Below are 11,786 nucleotides of genomic sequence, written 5' to 3'. Positions count from 1 at the left end.
GAGCCAAACACAGAGGCTGGCACAAAATATGCATGCAAAATATCTCAGTTTCTCCCTACTCACTTCTAATTTCCTCCTTTTCTCTTGTCCTATAATTTTCTTAAGTGCTATTATACATTGCTTATGTTATGTCTGTTTTATGTATGTGTGTGGGAGAGTGGGGTAAGAATAGGCCTACCTATGTCAAATCTCCAGGCAGCACCGAGTCTTTCAAGAATCACATTCCACTTCTTATCCATAAAAACACCAAACGGTGGATGACGCTGGTGCTGCGGGAGGGCCCGGAGGCCCTGGGGGCCCTGGAATGGGAGGCCAAGGTGGCTTCCTAAGAGGCTTCAGCCGAGGTGTCCTGGGCCGGGGCCAAGGCCACAGAGCTCAGAGAGGCAAGGCCAAGGACGAGGAGTGGCTCCCTGTCACCAAGCTGGGCTGCCTGGTCAAGGACATGAAGATCAAGTCCCTGGAGGAGATCTATCTCTTCCCTCGACCCATCAAGGAATCTGAGATCATTGACTTTTTCTTGGCGGCATCCCTCAAGGATGAGGTTTTGAAGATTATGCCCGTGCAAAAGCAGACCCGTGCTTGCCATCGGACCAGGTTCAAGGCATTTGTTGCCATTGGGGATTACAATGGACAATGTGGTTTGGGTGTCAAGTGCTCTAAGGAGGTAAGCCACTGCCATCCGTGTGGCCATCTTTCAGGCCAAGCTCTCCATTGTCCCAGTGCAGCAAGGCTACTGGGGGAACAAGATTGGCAAGCCCCATACCATGCCTTGCAAGGTGACTGGCTACTGTGGCTCTGTGCTGGTGTGCCTCATCCCTGCCCCCAGGGGCACTGGCATCGTCTTAGCCCCTGTGCCCAAGAAGCTACTGATAATGGTTGGAATTGACGACTGCTACATCTCTGCCAGGGGCTGCACCGCCACCCTGGGCAATTTTGCCAAGGCCACTTTTGATGCCATTTCTAAGACCTACAGTTTTCTCACTCCTGATCTCTGGAAAGAGACAGTGTTCACCAAGTCTCCGTATAATGAATTCACTGACCATCTTGTAAAGACCCACACCAGAGTTTCCATGCAGAGGATGCAGGTGCCAGCTGTAGCCACCACATAGTTTTATATGAGAAAAATAAAGTGAATGAAGCTGGTTTAAAAATAAAATCACACTCCAGCTCTTTTAATGCCCTTTAAATTTCTTTTTAGTTCCTTTTTGAATAGGACTCTCTCTCTCCAGGTGTTCCTTATCATGGGTGGGAAAAAAGAAAGGGGAGAAAGTTATGATTGTCCTTTCCTCCAGTCTCTGAGTGTGACATTGCTCTGTCCATATACAATCTCCCCAATTTTCAGGTATACAAAGAGGTCAAGGAAGACATTTTTATCATCCTTTCCCTTGTATGTCCTTGTTATCTGTGATCTTCTTAACAAGAACCTGTGGTGAAGTAGTAAGTTGACGAGGTCCACATAGACCTGATACTATTCAATATTCATTAACTGCTTCTCTCTTTGAGGGGAAGGAGGTAAATATACCCTATCTGATCAGATGGTATTATGGTTAATTTTATATGTCAACTTGACTGGGCCACAGAATGCCCAGACATCTAGTTAAACGTTTTTTTCTGGGTGTGTTTGTAAGAATGTTTCCAGAAGAGATTATCATTTCATTTGGGGGACTGAGTAAAGCAGATGGCCCTCCCCAATTTTGGTGGGCATGATACAATCCATTGAAGACCTGAATAGAACTAAAAGGTGGAGGAAGGTTGAGTTTGCTTTCTGATTGAACGGTTGAGATGGGATACTGGTTTTCTCCTTAACTTTGACTGGGACTTACACCATCATCATTCCTGGTTCTCAAGCCTTCAGACTCAGACTGGATTTATACCATTGGCTCTCTAACTCTCTCTATATATATATCCTATTTATTCTGCTTCTCTGGAGAACCCTACTAATACTGATGTTAAAATAGGAAAATTATGTCAAAAGGTTGTTATGGAAGAAGAAAACGTGTTACAGTGAAACAACTTTCACTTCCATAGTTCCACCTGCTCTGGAATTAGGGGCAATTTCTCCAGGGATGGCAGCTTGACAGCAAATGGCTGAGTCTCTGAAAGGCTATATGATCACTTTTCTAAGTAAACTGCGGAGCGTATCTTCATTGAGATAAAATGCACAGATCCAGTTTAAAGGAATGCTACAACCCCCATCCACCTGACAAACTACTGTCTTAAATGTCAAACAAAATATCACACTTCTATGAAACTTTCCTTAATCCCTCAGGTAAAGAATGTTCACAACTTCCTCTGTGCTCAAAAAATCTTTTTTGTACATTACACAGTACAAGCTTGCATTACACTGTATAATTTAAATTTTCATTTGTGTATCCATTGGTCCCACTAGTATCTTGTAATTAGATTATGATTTTATCATGCCCTCTCTCTGTACATTCAGAACTTTCACATAAAAATAGGTGGTCAGAGTTATTTGTAGTGAGGTGGATGGACCTGGAGTGTTTCAGAGTGAAGTAAGTCAGAAGGAGAAAAACAAATACCGTATGCTAACACATATATATGGAATCTAAGAAAAAAAATGTCATGAAGAGCCTCGGGGTAGGATGGGAATAAAACACAGACCTACTAGAGCATGGACTTGAGGATATGGGGAGGGGGAAGGGTAAGCTCTGACGAAGTGAGAGAGTGGCATGGACATATATACACTACCAAATGTAGGGTGGATAGCTAGTGGGAAGCAGCCACATGGCACAGAGAGATCAGCCTGGTGCTTTGTGACCACCTAGAGGGGTGGGATAAGGAGGGTAGGAGGGAGGGAGATGCAAGAGGGAAGAGACATGGGAACATATGTATATGTATAAGTGATTCACTTTGTTGTAAAGCAGAAACTAACACACCATTGTAAAGCAATTATACTCCAATAAAGATGTTAAAAAAAATAGGTGGTCAGCAAAGAAAAAAAAAAGAAAAAATGTTTTTTAAATTAATGAGTGAATCAATCTATACAGGCTCTGAGAAATGCCTCCAAAGAATTATTTTTTAACTTTTTATTTGGAAATAACTATAGACTCATAAGAAATTGCAAAGACAATAACTAAAAGTTCCCTGTGTCCATCACTCAGCTTCTGCTAATGGTAATGCCTTATATAATTATTGCATATTATCAAAACAAGGAAATTGATATTGGAGCAATACAATTAACTGACCTTACTTGGATTTCATTTGTTTTTGTATGTCCTAATTTTTCTTTTTTTGTTTTTGTATGTCTGTGTATATAGTTCTATGAGATTTTATCACCTGAATGATTTGCAGAATAGAAATATGTAACTGTTTTGTCAGCACTAAGAAACTTCCCTGTGCTCCCCCTTTATAGTCACACTCTCCCCTTCTTACCTAATCCTTGATAATTATTGACCTGTTCCCCATTTCTGTAATTTTGTTATTTTGAGAATATTACATAAATGGAATCATGAAACATGTAACCTTTTAAGACTGTAATTTTTCACTCAGTATGATGCTCCTGAAGTCCATCCAACCTGTTGAATTTTTCTGTAGTTTGTTCCTTTTATTGCTGATTAGTATTCCCTAGCATGGATATACCAAAGTGTGTTTAGCCAGATGCCTAAGACTTTTATTTTATTTTCCCAAGTTTCCTATCATTACCACCTAATGCTTATACTTCTCATAGATGATGTAATTAAATATCTCCTCCCCAGGATTCTTTGTGTAAGTGCTTCCAGTCAACTTCTTTTCTATAAGCCATTTCACCTAATCTGAAGTCCTTACTGTGCTAGGGAAGAATAACTAGACATCCAACTTGGCCCTCTATCGTTCTCCAACCCAGCACCAGCAATAGCTCGTTCTCAGTAGTAAAGACATAATATTTATAGACTCTTGGCAAGAGTTTGGAACTGTACAGGTTCACAGTAAGTGATTTTGGTAAATGTTCCTAATTCACTCTAACTCCTCCTGCACACATTAATCTTGTACCCCAGGGTTTTTTTGGCAACACACTTTTAGATGTTATCATAAAGAATTTATTTCTAAACCATGAATAACTCAGTGAGTCTGAGGTTTGCTCTTCGTGGGGAAATGTTTTTAAAGCAAAATCAGTGATATTTGAAATAGCTATTGCAAGAACTGAATTTAACAAATCAGTATACACTTACAGTTGCACTGATAACTTGGGGGTGGGGGAGATGGTTGTGGCATAAGTGGGAAAGGCAGCAACAGCATTTTCTTACTCTAAGTGGTGGAGTGGGCATTTTTTCAGTACAATAATGATTCAAACACACAAAAGGAATCCCTATGATGCTAAATAAGGAACACTTTGTGTTTTCTTCTCTTTTCTTTTTTTTTTTTTTCCACTCTCACCCTGAGATTAGGGGAAAGAATGGAAAAAAGTAATGAGAATCCAATTTGGCAAAAGTAAAGTGCTTTCTCTGTTAGGAGTACCAAGAGAGACGTCCCCAGGACATTCTTGTATATTCTGGAAGAAAAGCCTTCTTCCAGAAATGGCAAGCTTAACCTTCTCAAAGTTTCATTTTCCTGAATTATCAAGGCTCAGTCTTGTTCTTTTGTTACTGAATACATCTCCCATAGAACTCAAATGCCTTTTGCACTGACCCTGGAGCTGATGGTGGAGGCAGCAAGGGAGTGGGTGAGGAGGGAGACAATGTATTTCATGTTTCTTATAATCAGTTTCTTTCAGGGGCTTCTTCAGGGACTACCTGATCCTTTCACAATAGTTCTCTTCCTGATCAAGGAAAAGAAATGTGATCTCACAGTCTCCTTGTAGCTCTCCTTCATGGAAGTGATTTTCTTGTTCTGAAACCAAAATGATTTCTAGGGCATGGCTGAAAAGTAAGCATTCTTGGCTTGTTTTCAATTTCTTCATCCCCAGCCATGACTGGAAAATTGTTAAGCAGTCTTTCTCATGGTTTCTTTCTGTTTTTACTATTCCAGTTCCCTTTATATGAATCATTTTTCGCTGCAGCAGAAAAAGTGAGGGAGGGAAAGGTTAACACAGTGTCAGAGAATATAACGTCTGGTTTCTGCTGAGTGCTCTAACTCAGATGGATAGTTGGGAGCATTTCTAGATGGATTTCTGGCTGGAAAGGGATTTTAAAAATTACAGAAACTGAAAATAGCCCTCATGCTGATGGCCAGGATTAACTAGAAGTAGAAGTGCACACTGCCTACAAGAATGTCAGGGAAGATTTCCAGAAGGATCTTGCCCAAGAACCTCTTCACTCGTACTCTCCAACTTTTAAGTTTGAGTTCAAGATTAAAATAGATGTTTTATAATCTCTTAATATCTGTGAAATACTTTCTATTCCATAAGAGGATAGGATGGGAACAAAATCATGGAATTTTCCAACTATTGGTGCATGTAGTGAGTAGAAATTTGACTTAGAAAGAATTGGATTTTGTAGGCAGGTCTGACTGTACTTTCTCACTTTGTTATGTATCAATTGTTGATTTTTGGAGAATCTCCATTACTGTTCTGATATAGGACACTATAACACTACCTTTCTCACAAGGCTATTGTGGTATTAAGATGTGCGTGGAATATCTAGTTCAGGGCTCAGCACATGGGGCTCAATAAAATGTAATGTCTTATTGGAACAGCTTAGCTCTAGTACAGGCCTTAAAAAACAGTCTACTCATGTTTCTTCCATTTACAAACAAGAAATCAAAACCTAGGAACAAGAATTTACTAACACAGAAAGTTAGTATTAGAGACCTGACTCCTTGGCTACTATACGTAGAACAGTTTGGACTTACATTTATAACTTCTGTGTGTACACTTTTAAATATTTACAGTACATATAGTGTTTATAATAAATAGCTTCAGTGTAAATCTGGCATATATCTAATAACATAACACAAAACCATAAACACAGGTAAAGGATGATGACTACTCAAACGAAAATAAAACAGATTCTGCTAGATCCAAACCAAAGATTGAATTCAATATCAGGTTACAACATGAGTTCACTTATTTTTATCATACTCAGCCTACATCTGACTTTGTTACCCAATACATATTATGCTGGGACTGTTATGTAACATCACTGAATTCAGCTGTTGTTCCAGCAGATGACATTAAAACTCCTTCAGCCACCCTTAAGATAATATAACAAATGAATTTCACTTCCTTAGGATTTCTGGCAATGATTGAAAACTTATTTAACATATGTCTAGAAAGACAAGCTGCAGAAGAGGACAGAAAAATGATTATTCCACTTATTAAGTGTATTCCTAAACTTACTTCAAAATGATTGGATTGACAGTTCCCATTGGATGATGGACACTTATGGCCCATTGCCTGTGACCTCTACAATGACTGATGGGAAGGTCAAAGTTGGCTATAAACATACACAGAGGTTGAGGGAGATATAAATGTTTACTCATGTCTAATATTAAAGATATGATTTAACCTTTTATTTTTTTATTTTATTTTATTTTGTTTTATTTATTTATTTATTTATTTATTTTAACATCTTTATTGGAGTATAATTGTTTTACAATACTGTGTTAGTTTTTCCTTTACAACAAACTGATTTAACCTTTTAAAATGCATCAATTACATGATACATAAGCAATCTCTTACATCTTCTCTAAAACATATTACTTAAATAAAATAGAATTTTAGCCTTATAGATAGCTTTCACAACAACTTAAGTGGACTGATGGTCAGGAGATTTTTCTTTACCTTTTTTAACAAAATTTTAAGTGTACAGTACAGTATTGTTAACCATATGCATGTTGTTGTAAAGCCGATCTCTAGAACATTTTCATCTTGCATGGCTGAAACTCTATACTCTTTGAAGAGCAACTCCCCATTTCTCCCTCCCCCCAGCACCCAGCAACCACCATTCTACTTTCTCCTTCTAAGAATTTGACTACTTTAGATACCTTATATAAATAGAATCATGCAGTATCCAAAAGAATTGAGATCAGGATCTCGGAGAGATATTTGCAATTCTAATGTTCACGGCAGCACTATTACATTATTATACACAACAGATGGAAACAATCCAAATGCCCATCAGTGGATTAATGAACAAAAAAGCATGGTATATACATACAATGGAATTTTATTCAGCCTTAAAAAATCATGAAATCTTGTCATATGTTCTAACATGGGCAAACCTTGAAGAAATTATGCTAAGTGTAAGAAGGCAGTTACAGAGGACAAATTAAATGAGGCTATTCACATGCTATATTTTAGCATCATGACCTACTTTTCCCTATGAAACTAGGATTTTTTAAAAGATAAACCAAAAAAAAAAAGATAAACCAATATTATGCTCTTTTGGACAGGGAAATTCAAAGACTATGTCATTAATTAAAACAGAAGTTTGTGCAGACTAATTATCTAAATGTTTCTCATGAAAGATTTGAGATCAACTTCTTACAGAAAATGTAAAAATGATCAGGAAGAAACATCTTCAATGTTTTATTAGTGTTATATAATCTAAACAAGAACTTTTGCTCTTTGGGCTTCAATTTCTTACTGGCCAAAAAACAAAACAAGCAAACAAACAAACAAAAAAAGGAGGTGTAGTTTGTGAATCTCTAAAGGGTCTTGACAGTTCTAAAAGTTTATGGAAGTCAATCTTGTATGGAATCAAAAGATTTTCCAAAGGATTTGGAGTCTGAAAGTCTGGATTTGACTTTGACTTTGTCACTAAATAGCTTTGTGGTCTTTCATAGTCTTGGTTTCTTCATTTATAAAATGATGCTGATACCAGCAGCCTTCCAGACTTCTGGAGTGTAAATCACATGATACTGTATATGAATGCATCTTTCACTTCCTAAAAATATGAGTGATTCTATTATTAGTATTAATCAATAGGATGTATTAATCCTAAGGGCCTGGAATACAAACATGGTCTGTAACAAGGTCATGTGCATACTGGATTCTTTCTACCAGGGGCTTTAAGTGAATCTAAATTTGGGAGGATCTCAGAACCTGAGAATTATAGGACCTGTAATTTGAGATCTGAAAATTCTGGAAGCTCAACGGAAGTTAAACCAAAGGCAAGGTATGATTCAAGATACCAGATGAGGTTAAGAAATATCATGAATTACCAGGATAGAACATATGTCTAAATACCTATTTAACTTATTTAAAAAATGTATTCCCATACAGACACAATGACAATATTGATTTCAAGAATTAATCAAGGAGAATGGATGAATGGTTGCTCAAACAAGGGGCAAGTGATGTGCTTGCCCCTTGCCTAGGTGATTTATGCATATTATTTTGTATAAGCTTCTTGATAACCCTATCAGATAAGGATGTCTATTCTTATTTTACAGATGGAGGTACTGAGATGCCTAGAGCCATGGAACAGAGATAAGGTCTGAGTCCAAAGGATCTATCTATCTGTCTATCTATCTATCTATCTTCCTATTTCTGTATCTATATAATAATTTAAGAAAATAAAATCCAAATCTTATTTTCATATTGGTGAATCTTGGTCAAATAAGAGAAAGGGTTCATCACAAGTGAAAGTTAACCTCAGGATCATGCATGAGTAAATAAAGAAAAAAATAGGAGGAGGGAAATAAGAAATCTGAAATAATTTGTTGGTCTAATAGGCTAGTATTTCCATGAACAATATTAGTAATAATAATAATAAAAAACCCTTTTATCAGCTTGTATAACTCCATGGGAGAAATTTTAAAAAGAGGGGGTATAACTGAGGTACATTTTAACACTTGATTTATACTTTATTAGAATAAATCAATTCTTAGAATTTCCTCAGAATAAGGTATCTTAGGAAAACTCCAGATGCTCCAGCAGTAATTTATTTGCATTACGGCTTAGTTAATGGCTTTTGGAAGAAGACAGAAGCTGACCACATGAAGAAAGACAACATAGTTATCTTTGCCATCAGAAAAATTTGTCTGGTAAAATTTTAAAAAACAGTGTATACCTAAAAACCTATGTGAGGAATATTCAGAGAACATAAATGATTCAGCATGAAGACATATTTGTCCGAAGTCTATCCTCTTTTATGAAGCCTATCTATTCTTGGCGTCTTTTCACTCCTTCCCAAACTCTGTTCCTCAGAACTCACTGTGTGTCTCAAGTAGACTGGATCCCTCCTCTCCAATTATGGTTGGAGATTTTTGAATAGATATGTGGTTCTCAACCACCACTGTAGGTATGCAAAATAACTCCTAGACTTTAAGCATTATACAAGCCAGCTTCTGAATTATGGAATGAGGGTTTTTTTGTTTTGTTTTGTTTTTTGAAATGCTTTCCTTACTTCTCTCCGTTTCTGGAAATCTTAAGTAATTTGGCATCTTGTCATATCTTGAAGGTCAGGCTGACAGCAATGGACATGCTCAATTTCTTTCTGATTTCCTAAGGAGATTCATTGATGTACTATATTTTTAGTGTGTGATTAGGTCCCTCACATTAACAACAGAATACAGACCATCTGTAATTCTGATTATTAGTCTGTTTTGAAAAATGAGGGGATTCATTTAACTAGTATTGAAGAACTAATTTGAAATTCACTAGCAATTCATTTTTCCCAGTTATACATTAGATTACAGGTCACTGAATTTGAAATCAGCCTGGATTCTTAATGCGCAGGGGGAAAACATCTGCTAAGAAACTACCTACAAGTAGCTTAAAATATAAAAAGATAAATTCATCCATTATAATTAAGGAGACATTATTTCCTGAGATTCTATTGACTGACTTAATGTTACATTCTTTTCTTGGAGAACATTCAAGCAGATGCACATCTGTAAATATTGATGAAGATGCAGTGGAAAGAGTACTGATTTTAGAATCAGAATAATATAAGTTCAAATCCCAGCATTGTCTTTTAGTTACAGCCAGATCTTGGAAGACTTATTTACTTAACTTTCCTTATTCTCAATTTCCTCACTTACAAAAATCAGAAAAAGACTTTTAGACTTACAGAAAACTTTTCACCTTTACAGCTATCAATCACTTCTTAGCCCACTCTTTTCTCTGCTTATGTCCCTAGGGGTGAGTGCATGTGTGTTTGTGTGTGTGTAACTATTCTGTAAGGATTTGTAACATCATGTACATAGATTTGATGTAAGAATTCAAAGAACTGATGTCTATAAAACCCTTATACTTGATGAAGGATAATGATATGCTGATCAAGAGAGAAGGATACAGAGAAAGATTTTTTTTAAATAAGAAGGTGGAAAACTTATAAACAGGGCATAATTGGTGGTACTGTTCCATAGATAAATTTACTTTATTATACAAGGAATAAATTATTTGGTTTCTGGGAAATGTAGACTCTAAGAGTTTTGTTGTATAACTATGCATGTAATATATTTTGTTTTACAGGTACTATACAAACATACAAAATCTCTTCAGACTGAAACATGATAAATTGGGAAATAGAAAAGAGCTAGTTTGGGCATTATTGCTAACACAAAAGAGGAGTACCACACTGAAGTTTTCGAGGAGTCAGCATGAGAAGAAAATTAAATCTTAGGTGGAAAATGGGCATTAGATAATCTCCTTGCCTCTTGTTTCTCTGCAGGACTTGTTGCAGCCAGTAAAAATATTCCAAGTATTTGTGGATGTCTTCGGACTCATGAGTCCTGCTTGCTGATATTGCTATGGATGGAAAACCTGAGCCAAGAGATGTGGATCTTGTCTTTTAGGAGACTTCCTGGATTTGGTGGAGGTTGATGGAGGAGATCCTGGTGCTTTAGTAGGTATCCCTGTATCTGGCCAGGACTAGAGAGGACTCAGCCTTGCCCCTAGTACCTGGAATAAGAAGAATCTAATGCACTCTATGGGACATAGCAAGAGTTCCTCTCCTTGTATTTAGTTCTGCTGGTTAACAAGTGGGCTTGGGCTTCAACAAAGTTCTATTCAGTGAGAAAGAACAAGGAAGAGGATGGAGGAATGTTCTGGATGGACTAAAAGAAAAGCAGTCATAAAAAAAAAAAGGGACTTCGCTGGTTGAGCAGAGTTTAAGAATCTACCTGCCAATGCAGAGGACGAAGGTTCGATCCCTGGTCTGGGAAGATCCCACATGCTGTGGAGCAACTAAGCCCATGTGACACAACTACTGAGCCTGCACTCTAGAGCCCGCGTGCCACAACTGCTGAGCCTGCGTGCTGCATCTACTGAAGCCTGCGAACCTAGAGCCCATACTCCACAACAATAGAAGCCACCACAACAAGAAGCCTGCACACTGCAACAAAGAACAGCCCCCGCTTGCCACAACTAGAGAAAGCCTTCGCCCAGCAACACAGCTTCCCTGGTGGTGCAGTGGTTAAGAGTCCGCCTACCAATGCAGGGGACACAGGTTCCCCAAGGCAGCCAAAAATTTAAAAAAAAAAAAAAAATAGTGATGAGTCTGCCATCCCTTTGCCTCATAGAGCTTTATTATATTTGCCTTTCAGAGTCAATTATCTATCAAAAGTGCCTTTTACCCCCTAGCTGGGACCATAATTTTCTGTTTATTTAAAGTCCTTCCAGAAATATTTCAGGAAGTAGCCAATTTCACCTGATCACTTGAGGTATTTTTAATAATAAATGTTGAAGTCCAACATTTATTAAAGAGGCCAGCCTCTTTCTGGGTTTTCCCTTTTTCATTTCATTTTACTAAAAGAGAAGATTGAAATTCTCCCGGATTCTATGTTCCTTAATACCATTTAGCTTGTCAGTAGTTCTTTCTCTTTAAAAATACTGCATTTTAATTCATTACTGGTGGCTGTGCTACCTGAGAGAAAATATTTGCAAGAGCACTATAATATCT

The 11,786-nt window shown here is 37.4% G+C and overlaps 1 pseudogene; it reads left to right on the top strand.

The window, feature by feature from the left end:
* The first annotated feature begins 427 nt into the window (after positions 1 to 427).
* On the top strand, positions 428 to 1,109 carry LOC131744378 (small ribosomal subunit protein uS5 pseudogene; annotated as a pseudogene).
* Positions 1,110 to 11,786: the final 10,677 nt, after the last annotated feature.

Source organism: Kogia breviceps, chromosome 18 (assembly GCF_026419965.1).
Source record: "Kogia breviceps isolate mKogBre1 chromosome 18, mKogBre1 haplotype 1, whole genome shotgun sequence".
Lineage (NCBI taxonomy): Eukaryota > Metazoa > Chordata > Mammalia > Artiodactyla > Physeteridae > Kogia > Kogia breviceps.
The sequence above is the reverse complement of the archived record's forward strand: the minus strand, read 5'-3'. Positions and strand labels throughout refer to the sequence as shown.